At 52.3% G+C, this 26,984-nt stretch overlaps 3 pseudogenes; all 3 read left to right on the forward strand.

The window, feature by feature from the left end:
* The first annotated feature begins 4,463 nt into the window (after nt 1-4,463).
* Nucleotides 4,464-4,638, forward strand: LOC144673897 (U2 spliceosomal RNA; annotated as a pseudogene).
* A 7,524-nt stretch (nt 4,639-12,162) lies between these two features.
* On the forward strand, nt 12,163-12,343 carry LOC144673893 (U2 spliceosomal RNA; annotated as a pseudogene).
* A 7,520-nt stretch (nt 12,344-19,863) lies between these two features.
* LOC144673918 (U2 spliceosomal RNA) lies at nt 19,864-20,036 on the forward strand (annotated as a pseudogene).
* The last annotated feature ends 6,948 nt before the right edge of the window (nt 20,037-26,984 follow it).

Consider the following 26,984-nt stretch of genomic DNA (forward strand, 5'->3'; position numbering starts at 1 on the left):
GCAAGTCACCTCTACAGGACCTGCCCCAAACGCTGCCGTACTTACGCACAGGCAGCCAAAGCCGACCACGGGGAAGCAGAAGAAATGTTCCGTGTCACTCCAACCACCAAGGCCCCCAGGGAGCTCAACGGGACAAAGGAGGACACAGAGAGAGACAAGGTGGAGAAAGAGATTGAGGCAACAGAGAGCCAATCAACAGCACTACCCCCTGAACCTTCCAGTCCTCAGGACAGCGAATCAATGGAGGAGGAGGCAGCAGTGGAAAAGCAGCAGGGGGAGTGGCGGACGGTGAAGAACAAGAAAAGTAAGAGGGAGCGAAGAAGAAGCAAAGGCGTTTCCCAGAGAAGCGGCAAGAGGCGTCTCCCATCCGACACGGATGACAAGGGCAGCAGCTCTTCGGATGAGGAAGTGCCAGAGCGGCACCGACAGAAGAGGCGGCAAAGCTCCAGGGCGTTGGAGGACGAGACACCCGAGCTCCAGAAAATTGGAGACAACAAGGAGACCAACGCACCCCAACTTTGCCTGCAACCTGAGGAGGCCAGTGCACCACAGCCCCTGGAATCTGGGAGCAGTGAGGCAATCATCGCACCCCAGCTCCAGGAAGCCGGGAACAGCAACCCCCCAGAGGGGGTGAGTTTTGGAGAAGCTTCTCCAGCAAAGGTCATCTCAAAATCCGCTCACTACGTGAACCTCCAGATGCCACCGGAGCAGAACACGGCCAAGGAGATCTACCTCAGCCCATCCAAAGTGAAGGAATTTGAGCTCACTACGGGTATGAAGGAGCAGACTAAAGGTCTGGGACTCTCAGAGACAGTGGGTTTGGTAGGAGAATAAATGCTTTAATATGGGTTTAAAGATTGTATCCATAAATGTGCGTAGCATTAAATCTACTACGCGATGTGTTGCGACCTTGGACTACCTAGCCAAGGTCAAAGCTGACCTGTTGTTTCTGCAGGAGTGTGCGATACCGCACCTCAGCTCCTACAGGCAATGGTCACGATGGTGGTCCCACGGGCCATCGATCTGGTCGGGCGGAAACGACTCTCGTTCCTCCGGCCTGGGTATTCTGCTGCGGGGAGGCAACTTCACCGTCTCCGAGGTCAAGGAGGTGGTGGGCGGGCGACTCCTGGTAGCAGACGTAATGTACAAGAACGCTCCACTCCGGTTAATTAACGTGTACGGCCCGGCACAAGGGGCTGAGCGGCTGGAGGTTTTTCAGCAGCTCCCACTGCTGCTGGCGACCTCCAGGCCGGTCATTCTGGGCGGGGACTTCAACTGCATCATCGATGCGGCTGGACGATCCGGCAGGGCCGGAAGCAGATTGGACGCTACGTCCAGATCCCTGATGGAAACAGTTAAGGATGCCAAGCTGCACGACGTCTTCAGCAACCCTGCAGACGGAGCGCAGCGTAGATACACCTGGTCGCGGCCAGACGGGTCCATTCGTTCCAGGATAGACTTCCTGTTTGTGTCCCGTGCATTCACAGTCAGATCCACCGAGGTCAAGCCGGTGTTCTTCTCTGACCACTGCCTCCTACTGGCGGACTGCCACTTGGAGGAAGACCTGAGGGTGGGCAGGGGGGCATGGAAGCTAAATGTGCAACTGCTGACCCCAGAGAACATTGAGGAGCTCAAGAGGGATTACAAAGGTTGGAGAACCGTGAAACCCCTCTTTGAGTCCCTGACACACTGGTGGGAAGTGATCAAGGGAAGCATCAAGAGGTTCTTCATCCTCAAAGGCACCCAGAAAGCTAGAAAGGAACAGAGGGAAATGTCCCGACTCCAGGAAAAGATGCAGAATCTGCTCCGGCTGCAGTCGATGGGGGTCGATGTCAAGGAGGAGCTCCAAGAGGTGAAGGGCCAGCAAGCCTCGCACTTTGCCTCGGAGGCCTCCAAGATCATCTTCCGTTCCAGAGTCCGCTCCGTGGAGCAGGATGAGACGTGCTCACGTTTCTTCTTCCAAAAGGTACACAGAGAGCGCTCTGTGATCAGCAGCCTGAAGGAAGAAGACGGCTCAGTAAAGTCATCACGGTCCGACATTCTGAGGATCAGCAAATCCTTTTATGCCGGACTGTATGACGTGAAGCCCACGGACAGCACGGCCTCCCAGTCCTTCCTGTCCTCTATCACGGAGGTCCTAGACCACAGTACGCGGGAGAGCCTAGACAAACCGCTAACTCCTGACGAACTGACTAAGGCCCTCGAGTCCTTCGAGAAGAGTAAAACCCCCGGAAGCGACGGCCTGCCGGCGGAGTTGTATTCGGCTCTGTGGGACTTGATCGGCCCAGACCTGCTAGAAGTGTACGAGAGTATGCTCCTGGCCGGCAGCATGTCAGAATCCATGAGGAAAGGCATCATCACCCTCATCTACAAGCACAAGGGGGAAAGGGAGGAAATTAGAAATTGGCGACCCATTTCACTGTTGAATGTGGACTATAAGATTCTGTCCAAGGTCATCGCCAACCGGGTCAAATCCGCTCTGGAATTGGTGATTCACCCTGACCAGACCTGCTCTGTGCCAGGCAGGAAGATCTCTGACAGCCTGGCGCTGCTCAGGGATACGATTGCCTATGTACAGGACAGGGGTGTGGATACCTGCCTCATCAGCTTGGATCAGGAGAAGGCCTTTGACAGAATATCGCACACCTACATGGGGGATGTGCTCTCCAAAATGGGGTTTGGGGAGGGAATTCGAAATTGGATCCAACTGCTCTACACTAACATCAGTAGCGCAGTCTCAATCAATGGGTGGGAAACAGATAGCTTTCCGATTAAATCTGGAGTCAGGCAGGGCTGCCCTCTCTCGCCTGTCCTTTTTGTGTGCTGCATAGAACCCTTTGCCGAGTCCATCAGGAAGGATCCGGGCATAAGAGGAGTGACGATCCCAGGCAGTGGAGGCACTCAGGTAAAAGCCTCCCTGTACATGGACGACGTCGCCGTCTTCTGCTCGGATCCGCTGTCGGTGCGCAGACTGATGCACGTCTGCGACCAGTTCGAACTGGCCTCGGGAGCCAAGGTAAATCGTGGGAAGAGCGAGGCCATGTTCTTTGGGAAGTGGGCTGACCGATCCTTTGTCCCCTTCACTGTCAGGGCTGACGGCCTGAAGGTGCTGGGGATATGGTTCGGAGGGACCGGGGCATGCGTTAGAAACTGGAAGGAGCGAGTGGCTATGGTGAAAAGGAAACTGGGCATGTGGGAGCGACGCTCCCTCTCCATTGCGGGTAAGAACCTGGTCATCAGGTGTGAGGTACTCTCGCTGTTGCTGTACGTGGCGCAGGTCTGGCCCATTCCACACTCCTGCGCGATGGCGATCACTCGAGCCATCTTCCGCTTTATCTGGAGGTCGAAAATGGATCGTGTCTGCAGGGACGCGATGTACAAGCCTCTAGATAAAGGGGGAAAAAACGTGCCCAACATCGCCCTCATACTGATGGCCACCTTTGTGTGTGGCTGCATCAAGCGGTGCGTAGACCCTCAGTACGCAAACACCAAGTGTCACTACGTGCTGAGGTTCTACCTGTCCCCGGTGTTGCGAAGGATGGGTCTGGCCACGCTGCCGCGGAACGCTCCAAGTAGTTGGACCGTGCCGTACCACCTGTCCCTGGTGGAAAAATTTATGCAGAAAAACACCTTTGACCACAAGTCCATCAGGCAGTGGTCAGCACGTAACGTCCTAGAGGCCCTGAGGGATAAGGAGAGGGTGGACCCTGTGGGATGGTTCCCCGAGCAGACTGTCAAAGTCATTTGGCAGAATGCCTCATCGCCAGAACTTTCCAACAAGCACCAAGACGTAGCTTGGCTGGTGGTGAGAAAGGCCCTCCCCGTCAGATCCTTCCTACACGCCAGGAGTCTCACCCCCTCTGCACGATGCCCTCGAGGTGGCTGTGGTGGGGAAGAGACCGTTGTTCACCTCCTTGTGGATTGTGCCTTTGCAAAGAAAGTCTGGAGAGAGATGCAGTGGTTGCTGTCGAGGTTCATCCCGAGCAGTTCTGTGACACAGGACTCTGTGCTCTACGGGCTGTTCCCAGGGACACACACCGAGACAAACATCAACTGCAGCTGGAGGATCATCAACTCGGTGAAAGACGCGCTTTGGTCTGCCCGAAACTTGTTGGTCTTCCAGCACAAAGATTTGTCCCCGACCGATTGTTGCGGACTGGCACAATCCAAAGTCCAGGACTACGTGCTGAGGGACGCACTAAAGCTTGGGGCAGCTGCCGCAAAGGCGCAATGGGGAAGGGTCGCTGTCTAAGACCTTTCTACCACAGCGCACCGAGAGACTGGGAACTGTTTAGAGCCCCTCGGGCTGTACAGATCAAAATGAAAGGCTGTAAATGACTGTAATATTGTTTGTACTGATGCACCTGGTGATACATTTTGTAAAAGTTTAACCTGGATTGTACCCTTGTAATGTTGTTTTTGAAATGGTTTTGAATGTGATTGAAGATTTTTATGAATAAAGTATATTTTTACAAAAAAAAAAAATCTGTTCTTATCAGTTTAATATCTGATACGTCCCTTATCTGGGGACCATATATTAAATTGATTTTTGGAGCAGGGAGATGGAATAGGGGCTTGCTCCGTCCACTCCACGCATCGACCCGGTATTGCAGTATCTCTGGGAACGGTGCACCCTCCCCTTTCCAGGGGATTTTCAATGCTAAAAATAGTTTTCTTACAAACATCTGCTTTCTTTACTTCTCAACATGTACATGTTCCAAAATCCAACTTTCTTTGGAAAAACTCAGCAAGTCTGGCAGCATCGGCCGAGAAGAAATCAGTCAACGTTTCGAGCCCTCATGGCCCTTCAGCAGAACTGAAGCATAGTTTCAACAAGGGAGAAATATAAATTGGTTTAAGGTGGGTGGGGGGGAAGAGACACATTGAGGGTGTGGTGTGAGCAGATAATCAAAAGATGTCAGAGACAAAAGGGTCAAAGAGGTGTTGAAGGTGGTGGTCTTTGTCTGAGAAAAGTGCTAATTAAGAATGCAAGACAGGATATTCAAAGTACAGCTCTAGTGGGGGTGGGGTGGAAAGACTAAAGGTCTTTAGTCTTTCCACCCCACCCCCACTAGAGCTGTACTTTGAATATCCTGTCTTGCATTCTTAATTAGCACTTTTCTCAGACAAAGACCACCACCTTCAACACCTCTTTGACCCTTTTGTCTCTGACATCTTTTGATTATCTGCTCACACTACACCCTCAATGTGTCTCTTCCCCCCCCACCCACCTTAAACCAATTTATATTTCTCCCTTGTTGAAACTATGCTTCAGTTCTGCTGAAGGGCCATGAGGGCTCGAAACGTTGACTGGTTTCTTCTCCGCCGATGCTGCCAGACTTGCTGAGTTTTTCCAGGTAATTCTGTTTTTATTTTGTTTTGGATTTCCAGCATCCGCAGTAGCTTTTAGCTTTTTGTTTTTATCCAACTTTCTTTCTTTCTCTCTCTCTCTCTCTCTCTCTCTCTCACTCACTCACCCGCAGCAGCTACACACAAAAAACACGCACGCTCACCCAACACTCACAGACAGCACTCTCATCTCACAAACACTCTACCTCACTTATACAAAAACAGCTTTCACTTGCAAATACACCTCTCAAACACTCTCTCAGCTGCACCTTTCGCCTCACAACATTTTAAACCAGCTCTCTGCTGCCGCTGCCGCTGCTGCTGCTGACACAGCAACAATCAAAACTCACACCTCAAAGCTCACACACTTTACACAGCTACTCCGAAACCTCTACATCCACATTCACACAATCCTTACATTGCACAAGGAGCCCATTCCGCCCGTCGTGCCTGCACCAGCTCTCCCGGTGAACATTTCACCTCGTGCCTTTCTCCTGCCTTCTCCACGTAACCCGGCACATGCTTTCTTTTCAAATAATCATCTCATTCCCTCTTCAATTGAACCTGCCTCCGCCGCGCTATCAGGTGGTGCATTCCAGACCCTGACCGCTCGCTGCTCCTATCGCTTTTGCTTCTTTTGCCAGTTACTTTAAACCTGTGCCCTCTCCTTCTCGATCCTTGCCCCGGTGCAAACAGTTTCTCCCTATCTACTCTCTCCAGACCCCTCATGATTTTCAATACCTCTATCAAGTCTCCTCTCAGACTTCTTTTCCCCAAGGAATACAGTCCCAACTTCTCCAATCTTACTTCATAACTCAACTTCCTCGCCCCTGGAACCAAACTCGTAAACCTCTTCTGCACTCTCTCCAATGCCTCCACTACCTTCCTAAAATGCAAGTCAAAATGCAATCCCTCAGAGTCGGCATGGCTTTACGAAGAGTAAATCGTGTTTGACTAATTTGCTAGAGTTCTTTGAAGATGTGACAAGCAAAGTGGATAACGGGGATCCTGTAGATGTAGTATGTCTGGACTTCCAGAAGGCATTTGATAAGGTGCCGCACAAAAGATTAATACACAAGATAAGATCACACGCAGCTAAGGGTAATATATTAGCTTGGATAGAGGATTGGCTAACCAACAGAAAGCAGAGAGTCAAGATAAATGGGTCTTTTGTGGATGCCAAGCTGTAACTAGTGGGGTGCCACAGGGTTCGGTCCTCGGCCCCCAACTATTTACTTGGATTCAGGAGTAGAAGGTACTATAGCTAAATTTGCAGATGACACCAAAATAGGTGGGAAAGTAAGTTGCAATGAAGAAATAAGAAATTTACAAATGGATATGGACAGGTTAGGTGAATGGGCCAAAATTTGGCAGATGGAGTTTAACTAAGTTAAATAAGTTTAATAAGTGTGCGGTTATCCATTTTGGTCAGAAGAATAAAAAGGCGACTTATTATTCAAATGGAGAGAAACTTCAGAAATGCTTCAGCACAGAGGGATCTGGGTGTCCTCGCGCACGAATCGCTGAAAGCTAGTATGCAGGTACAGCAGGTAACAAGGAAGGCGAATGGAATCGCTTCTCGGCCTTTTGGCTAAGATCAAGTGTTGCAGGGGCGACACCATGGTCCTACCAAGGCAAGGTCGGGATGGAAGGGCGAAAACCAATCGCAATCCGAATTCATACCGTGGGTTACCTATCACCGTCCGAGTCACGGTGAACCACAGCGACGAAGGAGGATCACCTATGGATCGGGGCTTCTTCACCAGGAGGATCCTGTTGAAGGCGTGCGGCTTCCAAGCTACGGAGATCTTCACCCTGCACGACTCCCGCAAAGGTGGTTATTTTGACGTCACGTTCAAGCAAGTGGCAGACTGCGTCCGGCTCCTGAGGGTGTTCGAGGAGAAGAGAGACCTGCCGGAGATGAAGATCCTGACGGCGGAGCCGCACTTTTCTCTGCCGTTGCAACGGGAACGTGAGGTGATGGTGCATGTGTACAACCCCTTCGTCCCTGTCGCCGACGTGGTCACCTTCCTCACCAGGTACTTCGATAAGGTGGGGAGCGGCACCGAGATTCGAGACGACTTGGGGATCTGGACAGGCAAACGCCTGTTTAAGGTCACGCTAAAGACCGATGGTAAGGGAGCCATTTTCCACCCTCCTTCCAGTTTCGCAATCGGGGGAAACCGTGGCTACCTGGTCTACGCTGGGCAACCCAAGCATTGCCGCTCATGCGGCAAGGCTGGTCATGTGGCGGCCAACTGCAGCGCCTCCCTCTGCAAGATCTGCAAACAGGAAGGGCACCAGACAAAAGACTGCAAACAGGCCAAGTGCTGCAACCTGTGTGGCGAGGCAAGTCACCTCTACAGGACCTGCCCCAAACGCTGCCGTACTTACGCACAGGCAGCCAAAGCCGACCACGGGGAAGCAGAAGAAATGTTCCGTGTCACTCCAACCACCAAGGCCCCCAGGGAGCTCAACGGGACAAAGGAGGACACAGAGAGAGACAAGGTGGAGAAAGAGATTGAGGCAACAGAGAGCCAATCAACAGCACTACCCCCTGAACCTTCCAGTCCTCAGGACAGCGAATCAATGGAGGAGGAGGCAGCAGTGGAAAAGCAGCAGGGGGAGTGGCGGACGGTGAAGAACAAGAAAAGTAAGAGGGAGCGAAGAAGAAGCAAAGGCGTTTCCCAGAGAAGCGGCAAGAGGCGTCTCCCATCCGACACGGATGACAAGGGCAGCAGCTCTTCGGATGAGGAAGTGCCAGAGCGGCACCGACAGAAGAGGCGGCAAAGCTCCAGGGCGTTGGAGGACGAGACACCCGAGCTCCAGAAAATTGGAGACAACAAGGAGACCAGCGCACCCCAACTTGGCCTGCAACCTGAGGAGGCCAGTGCACCACAGCCCCTGGAATCTGGGAGCAGTGAGGCAATCATCGCACCCCAGCTCCAGGAAGCCGGGAACAGCAACCCCCCAGAGGGGGTGAGTTTTGGAGAAGCTTCTCCAGCAAAGGTCATCTCAAAATCCGCTCACTACGTGAACCTCCAGATGCCACTGGAGCAGAACACGGCCAAGGAGATCTACCTCAGCCCATCCAAAGTGAAGGAATTTGAGCTCACTACGGGTATGAAGGAGCAGACTAAAGGTCTGGGACTCTCAGAGACAGTGGGTTTGGTAGGAGAATAAATGCTTTAATATGGGTTTAAAGATTGTATCCATAAATGTGCGTAGCATTAAATCTACTACGCGATGTGTTGCGACCTTGGACTACCTAGCCAAGGTCAAAGCTGACCTGTTGTTTCTGCAGGAGTGTGCGATACCGCACCTCAGCTCCTACAGGCAATGGTCACGATGGTGGTCCCACGGGCCATCGATCTGGTCGGGCGGAAACGACTCTCGTTCCTCCGGCCTGGGTATTCTGCTGCGGGGAGGCAACTTCACCGTCTCCGAGGTCAAGGAGGTGGTGGGCGGGCGACTCCTGGTAGCAGACGTAATGTACAAGAACGCTCCACTCCGGTTAATTAACGTGTACGGCCCGGCACAAGGGGCTGAGCGGCTGGAGGTTTTTCAGCAGCTCCCACTGCTGCTGGCGACCTCCAGGCCGGTCATTCTGGGCGGGGACTTCAACTGCATCATCGATGCGGCTGGACGATCCGGCAGGGCCGGAAGCAGATTGGACGCTACGTCCAGATCCCTGATGGAAACAGTTAAGGATGCCAAGCTGCACGACGTCTTCAGCAACCCTGCAGACGGAGCGCAGCGTAGATACACCTGGTCGCGGCCAGACGGGTCCATTCGTTCCAGGATAGACTTCCTGTTTGTGTCCCGTGCATTCACAGTCAGATCCACCGAGGTCAAGCCGGTGTTCTTCTCTGACCACTGCCTCCTACTGGCGGACTGCCACTTGGAGGAAGACCTGAGGGTGGGCAGGGGGGCATGGAAGCTAAATGTGCAACTGCTGACCCCAGAGAACATTGAGGAGCTCAAGAGGGATTACAAAGGTTGGAGAACCGTGAAACCCCTCTTTGAGTCCCTGACACACTGGTGGGAAGTGATCAAGGGAAGCATCAAGAGGTTTTTCATCCTCAAAGGCACCCAGAAAGCTAGAAAGGAACAGAGGGAAATGTCCCGACTCCAGGAAAAGATGCAGAATCTGCTCCGGCTGCAGTCGATGGGGGTGGATGTCAAGGAGGAGCTCCAAGAGGTGAAGGGCCAGCAAGCCTCGCACTTTGCCTCGGAGGCCTCCAAGATCATCTTCCGTTCCAGAGTCCGCTCCGTGGAGCAGGATGAGACGTGCTCACGTTTCTTCTTCCAAAAGGTACACAGAGAGCGCTCTGTGATCAGCAGCCTGAAGGAAGAAGACGGCTCAGTAAAGTCATCACGGTCCGACATTCTGAGGATCAGCAAATCCTTTTATGCCGGACTGTATGACGTGAAGCCCACGGACAGCACGGCCTCCCAGTCCTTCCTGTCCTCTATCACGGAGGTCCTAGACCACAGTACGCGGGAGAGCCTAGACAAACCGCTAACTCCTGACGAACTGACTAAGGCCCTCGAGTCCTTCGAGAAGAGTAAAACCCCCGGAAGCGACGGCCTGCCGGCGGAGTTGTATTCGGCTCTGTGGGACTTGATCGGCCCAGACCTGCTAGAAGTGTACGAGAGTATGCTCCTGGCCGGCAGCATGTCAGAATCCATGAGGAAAGGCATCATCACCCTCATCTACAAGCACAAGGGGGAAAGGGAGGAAATTAGAAATTGGCGACCCATTTCACTGTTGAATATGGACTATAAGATTCTGTCCAAGGTCATCGCCAACCGGGTCAAATCCGCTCTGGAATTGGTGATTCACCCTGACCAGACCTGCTCTGTGCCAGGCAGGAAGATCTCTGACAGCCTGGCGCTGCTCAGGGATACGATTGCCTATGTACAGGACAGGGGTGTGGATACCTGCCTCATCAGCTTGGATCAGGAGAAGGCCTTTGACAGAATATCGCACACCTACATGGGGGATGTGCTCTCCAAAATGGGCTTTGGGGAGGGAATTCGAAATTGGATCCAACTGCTCTACACTAACATCAGTAGCGCAGTCTCAATCAATGGGTGGGAAACAGATAGCTTTCCGATTAAATCTGGAGTCAGGCAGGGCTGCCCTCTCTCGCCTGTCCTTTTCGTGTGCTGCATAGAACCCTTTGCCGAGTCCATCAGGAAGGATCCGGGCATAAGAGGAGTGACGATCCCAGGCAGTGGAGGCACTCAGGTAAAAGCCTCCCTGTACATGGACGACGTCGCCGTCTTCTGCTCGGATCCGCTGTCGGTGCGCAGACTGATGCACGTCTGCGACCAGTTCGAACTGGCCTCGGGAGCCAAGGTAAATCGTGGGAAGAGCGAGGCCATGTTCTTTGGGAAGTGGGCTGACCGATCCTTTGTCCCCTTCACTGTCAGGGCTGACGGCCTGAAGGTGCTGGGGATATGGTTCGGAGGGACCGGGGCATGCGTTAGAAACTGGAAGGAGCGAGTGGCTATGGTGAAAAGGAAACTGGGCATGTGGGAGCGACGCTCCCTCTCCATTGCGGGTAAGAACCTGGTCATCAGGTGTGAGGTACTCTCGCTGTTGCTGTACGTGGCGCAGGTCTGGCCCATTCCACACTCCTGCGCGATGGCGATCACTCGAGCCATCTTCCGCTTTATCTGGAGGTCGAAAATGGATCGTGTCTGCAGGGACGCGATGTACAAGCCTCTAGATAAAGGGGGAAAAAACGTGCCCAACATCGCCCTCATACTGATGGCCACCTTTGTGTGCGGCTGCATCAAGCGGTGCGTAGACCCTCAGTACGCAAACACCAAGTGTCACTACGTGCTGAGGTTCTACCTGTCCCCGGTGTTGCGAAGGATGGGTCTGGCCACGCTGCCGCGGAACGCTCCAAGTAGTTGGACCGTGCCGTACCACCTGTCCCTGGTGGAAAAATTTATGCAGAAAAACACCTTTGACCACAAGTCCATCAGGCAGTGGTCAGCACGTAACGTCCTAGAGGCCCTGAGGGATAAGGAGAGGGTGGACCCTGTGGGATGGTTCCCCGAGCAGACTGTCAAAGTCATTTGGCAGAATGCCTCATCGCCAGAACTTTCCAACAAGCACCAAGACGTAGCTTGGCTGGTGGTGAGAAAGGCCCTCCCCGTCAGATCCTTCCTACACGCCAGGAGTCTCACCCCCTCTGCACGATGCCCTCGAGGTGGCTGTGGTGGGGAAGAGACCGTTGTTCACCTCCTTGTGGATTGTGCCTTTGCAAAGAAAGTCTGGAGAGAGATGCAGTGGTTGCTGTCGAGGTTCATCCCGAGCAGTTCTGTGACACAGGACTCTGTGCTCTACGGGCTGTTCCCAGGGACACACACCGAGACAAACATCGACTGCAGCTGGAGGATCATCAACTCGGTGAAAGACGCGCTTTGGTCTGCCCGAAACTTGTTGGTCTTCCAGCACAAAGAGTTGTCCCCGACCGATTGTTGCGGACTGGCACAATCCAAAGTCCAGGAATACGTGCTGAGGGACGCACTAAAGCTTGGGGCAGCTGCCGCAAAGGCGCAATGGGGAAGGGTCGCTGTCTAAGACCTTTCTACCACAGCGCACCGAGAGACTGGGAACTGTTTAGAGCCCCTCGGGCTGTACAGATCAAAATGAAAGGCTGTAAATGATTGTAACATTGTTTGTACTGATGCACCTGGTGATACATTTTGTAAAAGTTTAACCTGGATTGTACCCTTGTAATGTTGTTTTTGAAATGGTTTTGAATGTGATTGAAGATTTTTTATGAATAAAGTATATTTTTACAAAAAAAAAAAAAAAAAATCTGTTCTTATCAGTTTAATATCTGATACGTCCCTTATCTGGGGACCATATATTAAATTGATTTTTGGAGCAGGGAGATGGAATAGGGGCTTGCTCCGTCCACTCCACGCATCGACCCGGTATTGCAGTATCTCTGGGAACGGTGCACCCTCCCCTTTCCAGGGGATTTTCAATGCTAAAAATAGTTTTCTTACAAACATCTGCTTTCTTTACTTCTCAACATGTACATGTTCCAAAATCCAACTTTCTTTGGAAAAACTCAGCAAGTCTGGCAGCATCGGCCGAGAAGAAATCAGTCAACGTTTCGAGCCCTCATGGCCCTTCAGCAGAACTGAAGCATAGTTTCAACAAGGGAGAAATATAAATTGGTTTAAGGTGGGTGGGGGGGAAGAGACACATTGAGGGTGTGGTGTGAGCAGATAATCAAAAGATGTCAGAGACAAAAGGGTCAAAGAGGTGTTGAAGGTGGTGGTCTTTGTCTGAGAAAAGTGCTAATTAAGAATGCAAGACAGGATATTCAAAGTACAGCTCTAGTGGGGGTGGGGTGGAAAGACTAAAGGTCTTTAGTCTTTCCACCCCACCCCCACTAGAGCTGTACTTTGAATATCCTGTCTTGCATTCTTAATTAGCACTTTTCTCAGACAAAGACCACCACCTTCAACACCTCTTTGACCCTTTTGTCTCTGACATCTTTTGATTATCTGCTCACACTACACCCTCAATGTGTCTCTTCCCCCCCCACCCACCTTAAACCAATTTATATTTCTCCCTTGTTGAAACTATGCTTCAGTTCTGCTGAAGGGCCATGAGGGCTCGAAACGTTGACTGGTTTCTTCTCCGCCGATGCTGCCAGACTTGCTGAGTTTTTCCAGGTAATTCTGTTTTTATTTTGTTTTGGATTTCCAGCATCCGCAGTAGCTTTTAGCTTTTTGTTTTTATCCAACTTTCTTTCTTTCTCTCTCTCTCTCTCTCTCTCTCTCTCACTCACTCACCCGCAGCAGCTACACACAAAAAACACGCACGCTCACCCAACACTCACAGACAGCACTCTCATCTCACAAACACTCTACCTCACTTATACAAAAACAGCTTTCACTTGCAAATACACCTCTCAAACACTCTCTCAGCTGCACCTTTCGCCTCACAACATTTTAAACCAGCTCTCTGCTGCCGCTGCCGCTGCTGCTGCTGACACAGCAACAATCAAAACTCACACCTCAAAGCTCACACACTTTACACAGCTACTCCGAAACCTCTACATCCACATTCACACAATCCTTACATTGCACAAGGAGCCCATTCCGCCCGTCGTGCCTGCACCAGCTCTCCCGGTGAACATTTCACCTCGTGCCTTTCTCCTGCCTTCTCCACGTAACCCGGCACATGCTTTCTTTTCAAATAATCATCTCATTCCCTCTTCAATTGAACCTGCCTCCGCCGCGCTATCAGGTGGTGCATTCCAGACCCTGACCGCTCGCTGCTCCTATCGCTTTTGCTTCTTTTGCCAGTTACTTTAAACCTGTGCCCTCTCCTTCTCGATCCTTGCCCCGGTGCAAACAGTTTCTCCCTATCTACTCTCTCCAGACCCCTCATGATTTTCAATACCTCTATCAAGTCTCCTCTCAGACTTCTTTTCCCCAAGGAATACAGTCCCAACTTCTCCAATCTTACTTCATAACTCAACTTCCTCGCCCCTGGAACCAAACTCGTAAACCTCTTCTGCACTCTCTCCAATGCCTCCACTACCTTCCTAAAATGCAAGTCAAAATGCAATCCCTCAGAGTCGGCATGGCTTTACGAAGAGTAAATCGTGTTTGACTAATTTGCTAGAGTTCTTTGAAGATGTGACAAGCAAAGTGGATAACGGGGATCCTGTAGATGTAGTATGTCTGGACTTCCAGAAGGCATTTGATAAGGTGCCGCACAAAAGATTAATACACAAGATAAGATCACACGCAGCTAAGGGTAATATATTAGCTTGGATAGAGGATTGGCTAACCAACAGAAAGCAGAGAGTCAAGATAAATGGGTCTTTTGTGGATGCCAAGCTGTAACTAGTGGGGTGCCACAGGGTTCGGTCCTCGGCCCCCAACTATTTACTTGGATTCAGGAGTAGAAGGTACTATAGCTAAATTTGCAGATGACACCAAAATAGGTGGGAAAGTAAGTTGCAATGAAGAAATAAGAAATTTACAAATGGATATGGACAGGTTAGGTGAATGGGCCAAAATTTGGCAGATGGAGTTTAACTAAGTTAAATAAGTTTAATAAGTGTGCGGTTATCCATTTTGGTCAGAAGAATAAAAAGGCGACTTATTATTCAAATGGAGAGAAACTTCAGAAATGCTTCAGCACAGAGGGATCTGGGTGTCCTCGCGCACGAATCGCTGAAAGCTAGTATGCAGGTACAGCAGGTAACAAGGAAGGCGAATGGAATCGCTTCTCGGCCTTTTGGCTAAGATCAAGTGTTGCAGGGGCGACACCATGGTCCTACCAAGGCAAGGTCGGGATGGAAGGGCTATAACCAATCGCAATCGAAATCCATACCGTGGGTTACCTATCACCGTCCGAGTCACGGTGAACCACAGCGAAGGAGGATCACCTATGGATCGGGGCTTCTTCACCAGGAGGATCCTGTTGAAGGCGTGCGGCTTCCAAGCTACGGAGATCTTCACCCTGCACGACTCCCGCAAAGGTGGTTATTTTGACGTGACGTTCAAGCAAGTGGCAGACTGCGTCCGGCTCCTGAGGGTGTTCGAGGAGAAGAGAGACCTGCCGGAGATGAAGATCCTGACGGCGGAGCCGCACTTTTCTCTGCCGTTGCAACGGGAACGTGAGGTGATGGTGCATGTGTACAACCCCTTCGTCCCTGTCGCCGACGTGGTCACCTTCCTCACCAGGTACTTCGATAAGGTGGGGAGCGGCACTGAGATTCGAGACGACTTGGGGATCTGGACAGGCAAACGCCTGTTTAAGGTCACGCTAAAGACCGATGGTAAGGGAGCCATTTTCCACCCTCCTTCCAGTTTCGCAATCGGGGGAAACCGTGGCTACCTGGTCTACGCTGGGCAACCCAAGCATTGCCGCTCATGCGGCAAGGCTGGTCATGTGGCGGCCAACTGCAGCGCCTCCCTCTGCAAGATCTGCAAACAGGAAGGGCACCAGACAAAAGACTGCAAACAGGCCAAGTGCTGCAACCTGTGTGGCGAGGCAAGTCACCTCTACAGGACCTGCCCCAAACGCTGCCGTACTTACGCACAGGCAGCCAAAGCCGACCAGGGGGAAGCAGAAGAAATGTTCCGTGTCACTCCAACCACCAAGGCCCCCAGGGAGCTCAACGGGACAAAGGAGGACACAGAGAGAGACAAGGTGGAGAAAGAGATTGAGGCAACAGAGAGCCAATCAACAGCACCACCCCCTGAACCTTCCAGTCCTCAGGACAGCGAATCAATGGAGGAGGAGGCAGCAGTGGAAAAGCAGCAGGGGGAGTGGCGGACGGTGAAGAACAAGAAAAGTAAGAGGGAGCGAAGAAGAAGCAAAGGCGTTTCCCAGAGAAGCGGCAAGAGGCGTCTCCCATCCGACACGGATGACAAGGGCAGCAGCTCTTCGGATGAGGAAGTGCCAGAGCGGCACCGACAGAAGAGGCGGCAAAGCTCCAGGGCGTTGGAGGACGAGACACCCGAGCTCCAGAAAATTGGAGACAACAAGGAGACCAACGCACCCCAACTTTGCCTGCAACCTGAGGAGGCCAGTGCACCACAGCCCCTGGAATCTGGGAGCAGTGAGGCAATCATCGCACCCCAGCTCCAGGAAGCCGGGAACAGCAACCCCCCAGAGGGGGTGAGTTTTGGAGAAGCTTCTCCAGCAAAGGTCATCTCAAAATCCGCTCACTACGTGAACCTCCAGATGCCACTGGAGCAGAACACGGCCAAGGAGATCTACCTCAGCCCATCCAAAGTGAAGGAATTTGAGCTCACTACGGGTATGAAGGAGCAGACTAAAGGTCTGGGACTCTCAGAGACAGTGGGTTTGGTAGGAGAATAAATGCTTTAATATGGGTTTAAAGATTGTATCCATAAATGTGCGTAGCATTAAATCTACTACGCGATGTGTTGCGACCTTGGACTACCTAGCCAAGGTCAAAGCTGACCTGTTGTTTCTGCAGGAGTGTGCGATACCGCACCTCAGCTCCTACAGGCAATGGTCACGATGGTGGTCCCACGGGCCATCGATCTGGTCGGGCGGAAACGACTCTCGTTCCTCCGGCCTGGGTATTCTGCTGCGGGGAGGCAACTTCACCGTCTCCGAGGTCAAGGAGGTGGTGGGCGGGCGACTCCTGGTAGCAGACGTAATGTACAAGAACGCTCCACTCCGGTTAATTAACGTGTACGGCCCGGCACAAGGGGCTGAGCGGCTGGAGGTTTTTCAGCAGCTCCCACTGCTGCTGGCGACCTCCAGGCCGGTCATTCTGGGCGGGGACTTCAACTGCATCATCGATGCGGCTGGACGATCCGGCAGGGCCGGAAGCAGATTGGACGCTACGTCCAGATCCCTGATGGAAACAGTTAAGGATGCCAAGCTGCACGACGTCTTCAGCAACCCTGCAGACGGAGCGCAGCGTAGATACACCTGGTCGCGGCCAGACGGGTCCATTCGTTCCAGGATAGACTTCCTGTTTGTGTCCCGTGCATTCACAGTCAGATCCACCGACGTCAAGCCGGTGTTCTTCTCTGACCACTGCCTCCTACTGGCGGACTGCCACTTGGAGGAAGACCTGAGGGTGGGCAGGGGGGCATGGAAGCTAAATGTGCAACTGCTGACCCCAGAGAACATTGAGGAGCTCAAGAGGGATTACAAAGGTTGGAGAACCGTGAAACCCCTCTTTGAGTCCCTGACACACTGGTGGGAAGTGATCAAGGGAAGCATCAAGAGGTTTTTCATCCGCAAAGGCACCCAGAAAGCTAGAAAGGAACAGAGGGAAATGTCCCGACTCCAGGAAAAGATGCAGAATCTGCTCCGGCTGCGGTCGATGGGGGTCGATGTCAAGGAGGAGCTCCAAGAGGTGAAGGGCCAGCAAGCCTCGCACTTTGCCTCGGAGGCCTCCAAGATCATCTTCCGTTCCAGAGTCCGCTCCGTGGAGCAGGATGAGACGTGCTCACGTTTCTTCTTCCAAAAGGTACACAGAGAGCGCTCTGTGATCAGCAGCCTGAAGGAAGAAGACGGCTCAGTAAAGTCATCACGGTCCGACATTCTGAGGATCAGCAAATCCTTTTATGCCGGTCTGTATGACGTGAAGCCCACGGACAGCACGGCCTCCCAGTCCTTCCTGTCCTCTATCACCGAGGTCTTAGACCACAGTACGCGGGAGAGCCTAGACAAACCGCTAACTCCTGACGAACTGACTAAGGCCCTCGAGTCCTTCGAGAAGAGTAAAACCCCCGGAAGCGACGGCCTGCCGGCGGAGTTGTATTCGGCTCTGTGGGACTTGATCGGCCCAGACCTGCTAGAAGTGTACGAGAGTATGCTCCTGGCCGGCAGCATGTCAGAATCCATGAGGAAAGGCATCATCACCCTCATCTACAAGCACAAGGGGGAAAGGGAGGAAATTAGAAATTGGCGACCCATTTCACTGTTGAATGTGGACTATAAGATTCTGTCCAAGGTCATCGCCAACCGGGTCAAATCCGCTCTGGAATTGGTGATTCACCCTGACCAGACCTGCTCTGTGCCAGGCAGGAAGATCTCTGACAGCCTGGCGCTGCTCAGGGATACGATTGCCTATGTACAGGACAGGGGTGTGGATACCTGCCTCATCAGCTTGGATCAGGAGAAGGCCTTTGACAGAATATCGCACACCTACATGGGGGATGTGCTCTCCAAAATGGGGTTTGGGGAGGGAATTCGAAATTGGATCCAACTGCTCTACACTAACATCAGTAGCGCAGTCTCAATCAATGGGTGGGAAACAGATAGCTTTCCGATTAAATCTGGAGTCAGGCAGGGCTGCCCTCTCTCGCCTGTCCTTTTTGTGTGCTGCATAGAACCCTTTGCCGAGTCCATCAGGAAGGATCCGGGCATAAGAGGAGTGACGATCCCAGGCAGTGGAGGCACTCAGGTAAAAGCCTCCCTGTACATGGACGACGTCGCCGTCTTCTGCTCGGATCCGCTGTCGGTGCGCAGACTGATGCACGTCTGCGACCAGTTCGAACTGGCCTCGGGAGCCAAGGTAAATCGTGGGAAGAGCGAGGCCATGTTCTTTGGGAACTGGGCTGACCGATCCTTTGTCCCCTTCACTGTCAGGGCTGACGGCCTGAAGGTGCTGGGGATATGGTTCGGAGGGACCGGGGCATGCGTTAGAAACTGGAAGGAGCGAGTGGCTATGGTGAAAAGGAAACTGGGCATGTGGGAGCGACGCTCCCTCTCCATTGCGGGTAAGAACCTGGTCATCAGGTGTGAGGTACTCTCGCTGTTGCTGTACGTGGCGCAGGTCTGGGCCATTCCACACTCCTGCGCGATGGCGATCACTCGAGCCATCTTCCGCTTTATCTGGAGGTCGAAAATGGATCGTGTCTGCAGGGACGCGATGTACAAGCCTCTAGATAAAGGGGGAAAAAACGTGCCCAACATCGCCCTCATACTGATGGCCACCTTTGTGTGTGGCTGCATCAAGCGGTGCGTAGACCCTCAGTACGCAAACACCAAGTGTCACTACGTGCTGAGGTTCTACCTGTCCCCGGTGTTGCGAAGGATGGGTCTGGCCACGCTGCCGCGGAACGCTCCAAGTAGTTGGACCGTGCCGTACCACCTGTCCCTGGTGGAAAAATTGATGCAGAAAAACACCTTTGACCACAAGTCCATCAGGCAGTGGTCAGCACGTAACGTCCTAGAGGCCCTGAGGGATAAGGAGAGGGTGGACCCTGTGGGATGGTTCCCCGAGCAGACTGTCAAAGTCATTTGGCAGAATGCCTCATCGCCAGAACTTTCCAACAAGCACCAAGACGTAGCTTGGCTGGTGGTGAGAAAGGCCCTCCCCGTCAGATCCTTCCTACACGCCAGGAGTCTCACCCCCTCTGCACGATGCCCTCGAGGTGGCTGTGGTGGGGAAGAGACCGTTGTTCACCTCCTTGTGGATTGTGCCTTTGCAAAGAAAGTCTGGAGAGAGATGCAGTGGTTGCTGTCGAGGTTCACCCCGAGCAGTTCTGTGACACAGGACTCTGTGCTCTACGGGCTGTTCCCAGGGACACACACCGAGACAAACATCGACTGCAGCTGGAGGATCATCAACTCGGTGAAAGACGCGCTTTGGTCTGCCCGAAACTTGTTGGTCTTCCAGCACAAAGAGTTGTCCCCGACCGATTGTTGCGGACTGGCACAATCCAAAGTCCAGGACTACGTGCTGAGGGACGCACTAAAGCTTGGGGCAGCTGCCGCAAAGGCGCAATGGGGAAGGGTCGCTGTCTAAGACCTTTCTACCACAGCGCACCGAGAGACTGGGAACTGTTTAGAGCCCCTCGGGCTGTACAGATCAAAATGAAAGGCTGTAAATGACTGTAATATTGTTTGTACTGATGCACCTGGTGATACATTTTGTAAAAGTTTAACCTGGATTGTACCCTTGTAATGTTGTTTTTGAAATGGTTTTGAATGTGATTGAAGATTTTTATGAATAAAGTATATTTTTACAATAAAAAAAAAAATCTGTTTTTATCAGTTATCTGATACGTCCCTTATCTGGGGACCATATATTAAATTGATTTTTGGAGCAGGGAGATGGAATAGGGGCTTGCTCCGTCCACTCCACGCATCGACCCGGTATTGCAGTATCTCTGGGAACGGTGCACCCTCCCCTTTCCAGGGGATTTTCAATGCTAAAAATAGTTTTCTTACAAACATCTGCTTTCTTTACTTCTCAACATGTACATGTTCCAAAATCCAACTTTCTTTGGAAAAACTCAGCAAGTCTGGCAGCATCGGCCGAGAAGAAATCAGTCAACGTTTCGAGCCCTCATGGCCCTTCAGCAGAACTGAAGCATAGTTTCAACAAGGGAGAAATATAAATTGGTTTAAGGTGGGTGGGGGGGAAGAGACACATTGAGGGTGTGGTGTGAGCAGATAATCAAAAGATGTCAGAGACAAAAGGGTCAAAGAGGTGTTGAAGGTGGTGGTCTTTGTCTGAGAAAAGTGCTAATTAAGAATGCAAGACAGGATATTCAAAGTACAGCTCTAGTGGGGGTGGGGTGGAAAGACTAAAGGTCTTTAGTCTTTCCACCCCACCCCCACTAGAGCTGTACTTTGAATATCCTGTCTTGCATTCTTAATTAGCACTTTTCTCAGACAAAGACCACCACCTTCAACACCTCTTTGACCCTTTTGTCTCTGACATCTTTTGATTATCTGCTCACACTACACCCTCAATGTGTCTCTTCCCCCCCCACCCACCTTAAACCAATTTATATTTCTCCCTTGTTGAAACTATGCTTCAGTTCTGCTGAAGGGCCATGAGGGCTCGAAACGTTGACTGGTTTCTTCTCCGCCGATGCTGCCAGACTTGCTGAGTTTTTCCAGGTAATTCTGTTTTTATTTTGTTTTGGATTTCCAGCATCCGCAGTAGCTTTTAGCTTTTTGTTTTTATCCAACTTTCTTTCTTTCTCTCTCTCTCTCTCTCTCTCTCTCTCACTCACTCACCCGCAGCAGCTACACACAAAAAACACGCACGCTCACCCAACACTCACAGACAGCACTCTCATCTCACAAACACTCTACCTCACTTATACAAAAACAGCTTTCACTTGCAAATACACCTCTCAAACACTCTCTCAGCTGCACCTTTCGCCTCACAACATTTTAAACCAGCTCTCTGCTGCCGCTGCCGCTGCTGCTGCTGACACAGCAACAATCAAAACTCACACCTCAAAGCTCACACACTTTACACAGCTACTCCGAAACCTCTACATCCACATTCACACAATCCTTACATTGCACAAGGAGCCCATTCCGCCCGTCGTGCCTGCACCAGCTCTCCCGGTGAACATTTCACCTCGTGCCTTTCTCCTGCCTTCTCCACGTAACCCGGCACATGCTTTCTTTTCAAATAATCATCTCATTCCCTCTTCAATTGAACCTGCCTCCGCCGCGCTATCAGGTGGTGCATTCCAGACCCTGACCGCTCGCTGCTCCTATCGCTTTTGCTTCTTTTGCCAGTTACTTTAAACCTGTGCCCTCTCCTTCTCGATCCTTGCCCCGGTGCAAACAGTTTCTCCCTATCTACTCTCTCCAGACCCCTCATGATTTTCAATACCTCTATCAAGTCTCCTCTCAGACTTCTTTTCCCCAAGGAATACAGTCCCAACTTCTCCAATCTTACTTCATAACTCAACTTCCTCGCCCCTGGAACCAAACTCGTAAACCTCTTCTGCACTCTCTCCAATGCCTCCACTACCTTCCTAAAATGCAAGTCAAAATGCAATCCCTCAGAGTCGGCATGGCTTTACGAAGAGTAAATCGTGTTTGACTAATTTGCTAGAGTTCTTTGAAGATGTGACAAGCAAAGTGGATAACGGGGATCCTGTAGATGTAGTATGTCTGGACTTCCAGAAGGCATTTGATAAGGTGCCGCACAAAAGATTAATACACAAGATAAGATCACACGCAGCTAAGGGTAATATATTAGCTTGGATAGAGGATTGGCTAACCAACAGAAAGCAGAGAGTCAAGATAAATGGGTCTTTTGTGGATGCCAAGCTGTAACTAGTGGGGTGCCACAGGGTTCGGTCCTCGGGCCCCAACTATTTACTTGGATTCAGGAGTAGAAGGTACTATAGCTAAATTTGCAGATGACACCAAAATAGGTGGGAAAGTAAGTTGCAATGAAGAAATAAGAAATTTACAAATGGATATGGACAGGTTAGGTGAATGGGCCAAAATTTGGCAGATGGAGTTTAACTAAGTTAAATAAGTTTAATAAGTGTGCGGTTATCCATTTTGGTCAGAAGAATAAAAAGGCGACTTATTATTCAAATGGAGAGAAACTTCAGAAATGCTTCAGCACAGAGGGATCTGGGTGTCCTCGCGCACGAATCGCTGAAAGCTAGTATGCAGGTACAGCAGGTAACAAGGAAGGCGAATGGAATCGCTTCTCGGCCTTTTGGCTAAGATCAAGTGTTGCAGGGGCGACACCATGGTCCTACCAAGGCAAGGTCGGGATGGAAGGGCTATAACCAATCGCAATCGAAATCCATACCGTGGGTTACCTATCACCGTCCGAGTCACGGTGAACCACAGCGAAGGAGGATCACCTATGGATCGGGGCTTCTTCACCAGGAGGATCCTGTTGAAGGCGTGCGGCTTCCAAGCTACGGAGATCTTCACCCTGCACGACTCCCGCAAAGGCGGTTATTTTGACGTGACGTTCAAGCGGGTGGCAGACTGCGTCCGGCTCCTGAGGGTGTTCGAGGAGAAGAGAGACCTGCCGGAGATGAAGATCCTGACGGCGGAGCCGCACTTTTCTCTGCCGTTGCAACGGGAACGTGAGGTGATGGTGCATGTGTACAACCCCTTCGTCCCTGTCGCCGACGTGGTCACCTTCCTCACCAGGTACTTCGATAAGGTGGGGAGCGGCACTGAGATTCGAGACGACTTGGGGATCTGGACAGGCAAACGCCTGTTTAAGGTCACGCTAAAGACCGATGGTAAGGGAGCCATTTTCCACCCTCCTTCCAGTTTCGCTATCGGGGGAAACCGTGGCTACCTGGTCTACGCTGGGCAACCCAAGCATTGTCGCTCATGCGGCAAGGCTGGTCATGTGGCGGCCAACTGCAGCGCCTCCCTCTGCAAGATCTGCAAACAGGAAGGGCACCAGACAAAAGACTGCAAACAGGCCAAGTGCTGCAACCTGTGTGGCGAGGCAAGTCACCTCTACAGGACCTGCCCCAAACGCTGCCGTACTTACGCACAGGCAGCCAAAGCCGACCACGGGGAAGCAGAAGAAATGTTTCGTGTCACTCCAACCACCAAGGCCCCCAGGGAGCTCAACGGGACAAAGGAGGACACAGAGAGAGACAAGGTGGAGAAAGAGATTGAGGCAACAGAGAGCCAATCAACAGCACTACCCCCTGAACCTTCCAGCCCTCAGGACAACGAATCAATGGAGGAGGAGGCAGCAGTGGAAAAGCAGCAGGGGGAGTGGCGGACGGTGAAGAACAAGAAAAGTAAGAGGGAGCGAAGAAGAAGCAAAGGCGTTTCCCAGAGAAGCGGCAAGAGGCGTCTCCCATCCGACACGGATGACAAGGGCAGCAGCTCTTCGGATGATGAAGTGCCAGAGCGGCACCGACAGAAGAGGCGGCAAAGCTCCAGGGCGTTGGAGGACGAGACACCCGAGCTCCAGAAAATTGGAGACAACAAGGAGCCCAGCGCACCCCAACTTGGCCTGCAACCTGAGGAGGCCAGTGCACCACAGCCCCTGGAATCTGGGAGCAGTGAGGCAATCATCGCACCCCATCTCCAGGAAGCCGGGAACAGCAACCCCCCAGAGGGGGTGAGTTTTGGAGAAGCTTCTCCAGCAAAGGTCACCTCAAAACCCGCTCACTACGTGAACCTCCAGATGCCACTGGAGCAGAACACGGCCAAGGAGATCTACCTCAGCCCATCCAAAGTGAAGGAATTTGAGCTCACTACGGGTATGAAGGAGCAGACTAAAGGTCTGGGACTCTCAGAGACAGTGGGTTTGGTAGGAGAATAAATGCTTTAATATGGGTTTAAAGATTGTATCCATAAATGTGCGTAGCATTAAATCTACTACGCGATGTGTTGCGACCTTGGACTACCTAGCCAAGGTCAAAGCTGACCTGTTGTTTCTGCAGGAGTGTGCGATACCGCACCTCAGCTCCTACAGGCAATGGTCACGATGGTGGTCCCACGGGCCATCGATCTGGTCGGGCGGAAAGGACTCTCGTTCCTCCGGCCTGGGTATTCTGCTGCGGGGAGGCAACTTCACCGTCTCCGAGGTCAAGAAGGTGGTGGGCGGGCGACTCCTGGTAGCAGACGTAATGTACAAGAACGCTCCACTCCGGTTAATTAACGTGTACGGCCCGGCACAAGGGGCTGAGCGGCTGGAGGTTTTTCAGCAGCTCCCACTGCTGCTGGCGACCTCCAGGCCGGTCATTCTGGGCGGGGACTTCAACTGCATCATCGATGCGGCTGGACGATCCGGCAGGGCCGGAAGCAGATTGGACGCTACGTCCAGATCCCTGATGGAAACAGTTAAGGATGCCAAGCTGCACGACGTCTTCAGCAACCCTGCAGACGGAGCGCAGCGTAGATACACCTGGTCGCGGCCAGACGGGTCCATTCGTTCCAGGATAGACTTCCTGTTTGTGTCCCGTGCATTCACAGTCAGATCCACCGAGGTCAAGCCGGTGTTCTTCTCTGACCACTGCCTCCTACTGGCGGACTGCCACTTGGAGGAAGACCTGAGGGTGGGCAGGGGGGCATGGAAGCTAAATGTGCAACTGCTGACCCCAGAGAACATTGAGGAGCTCAAGAGGGATTACAAAGGTTGGAGAACCGTGAAACCCCTCTTTGAGTCCCTGACACACTGGTGGGAAGTGATCAAGGGAAGCATCAAGAGGTTTTTCATCCTCAAAGGCACCCAGAAAGCTAGAAAGGAACAGAGGGAAATGTCCCGACTCCAGGAAAAGATGCAGAATCTGCTCCGGCTGCAGTCGATGGGGGTCGATGTCAAGGAGGAGCTCCAAGAGGTGAAGGGCCAGCAAGCCTCGCACTTTGCCTCGGAGGCCTCCAAGATCATCTTCCGTTCCAGAGTCCGCTCCGTGGAGCAGGATGAGACGTGCTCACGTTTCTTCTTCCAAAAGGTACACAGAGAGCGCTCTGTGATCAGCAGCCTGAAGGAAGAAGACGGCTCAGTAAAGTCATCACGGTCCGACATTCTGAGGATCAGCAAATCCTTTTATGCCGGACTGTATGACGTGAAGCCCACGGACAGCACGGCCTCCCAGTCCTTCCTGTCCTCTATCACGGAGGTCCTAGACCACAGTACGCGGGAGAGCCTAGACAAACCGCTAACTCCTGACGAACTGACTAAGGCCCTCGAGTCCTTCGAGAAGAGTAAAACCCCCGGAAGCGACGGCCTGCCGGCGGAGTTGTATTCGGCTCTGTGGGACTTGATCGGCCCAGACCTGCTAGAAGTGTACGAGAGTATGCTCCTGGCCGGCAGCATGTCAGAATCCATGAGGAAAGGCATCATCACCCTCATCTACAAGCAGAAGGGGGAAAGGGAGGAAATTAGAAATTGGCGACCCATTTCACTGTTGAATATGGACTATAAGATTCTGTCCAAGGTCATCGCCAACCGGGTCAAATCCGCTCTGGAATTGGTGATTCACCCTGACCAGACCTGCTCTGTGCCAGGCAGGAAGATCTCTGACAGCCTGGCGCTGCTCAGGGATACGATTGCCTATGTACAGGACAGGGGTGTGGATACCTGCCTCATCAGCTTGGATCAGGAGAAGGCCTTTGACAGAATATCGCACACCTACATGGGGGATGTGCTCTCCAAAATGGGCTTTGGGGAGGGAATTCGAAATTGGATCCAACTGCTCTACACTAACATCAGTAGCGCAGTCTCAATCAATGGGTGGGAAACAGATAGCTTTCCGATTAAATCTGGAGTCAGGCAGGGCTGCCCTCTCTCGCCTGTCCTTTTCGTGTGCTGCATAGAACCCTTTGCCGAGTCCATCAGGAAGGATCCGGGCATAAGAGGAGTGACGATCCCAGGCAGTGGAGGCACTCAGGTAAAAGCCTCCCTGTACATGGACGACGTCGCCGTCTTCTGCTCGGATCCGCTGTCGGTGCGCAGACTGATGCACGTCTGCGACCAGTTCGAACTGGCCTCGGGAGCCAAGGTAAATCGTGGGAAGAGCGAGGCCATGTTCTTTGGGAACTGGGCTGACCGATCCTTTGTCCCCTTCACTGTCAGGGCTGACGGCCTGAAGGTGCTGGGGATATGGTTCGGAGGGACCGGGGCATGCGTTAGAAACTGGAAGGAGCGAGTGGCTATGGTGAAAAGGAAACTGGGCATGTGGGAGCGACGCTCCCTCTCCATTGCGGGTAAGAACCTGGTCATCAGGTGTGAGGTACTCTCGCTGTTGCTGTACGTGGCGCAGGTCTGGCCCATTCCACACTCCTGCGCGATGGCGATCACTCGAGCCATCTTCCGCTTTATCTGGAGGTCGAAAATGGATCGTGTCTGCAGGGACGCGATGTACAAGCCTCTAGATAAAGGGGGAAAAAACGTGCCCAACATCGCCCTCATACTGATGGCCACCTTTGTGTGTGGCTGCATCAAGCGGTGCGTAGACTCTCAGTACGCAAACACCAAGTGTCACTACGTGCTGAGGTTCTACCTGTCCCCGGTGTTGCGAAGGATGGGTCTGGCCACGCTGCCGCGGAACGCTCCAAGTAGTTGGACCGTGCCGTACCACCTGTCCCTGGTGGAAAAATTTATGCAGGAAAACACCTTTGACCACAAGTCCATCAGGCAGTGGTCAGCACGTAACGTCCTAGAGGCCCTGAGGGATAAGGAGAGGGTGGACCCTGTGGGATGGTTCCCCGAGCAGACTGTCAAAGTCATTTGGCAGAATGCCTCATCGCCAGAACTTTCCAACAAGCACCAAGACGTAGCTTGGCTGGTGGTGAGAAAGGCCCTCCCCGACAGATCCTTCCTACACGCCAGGAGTCTCACCCCCTCTGCACGATGCCCTCGAGGTGGCTGTGGTGG

The sequence above is a fragment of the Cetorhinus maximus genome, unplaced genomic scaffold, assembly GCF_964194155.1.
Source record: "Cetorhinus maximus unplaced genomic scaffold, sCetMax3.hap1.1 HAP1_SCAFFOLD_510, whole genome shotgun sequence".
Taxonomy (NCBI): domain Eukaryota; kingdom Metazoa; phylum Chordata; class Chondrichthyes; order Lamniformes; family Cetorhinidae; genus Cetorhinus; species Cetorhinus maximus.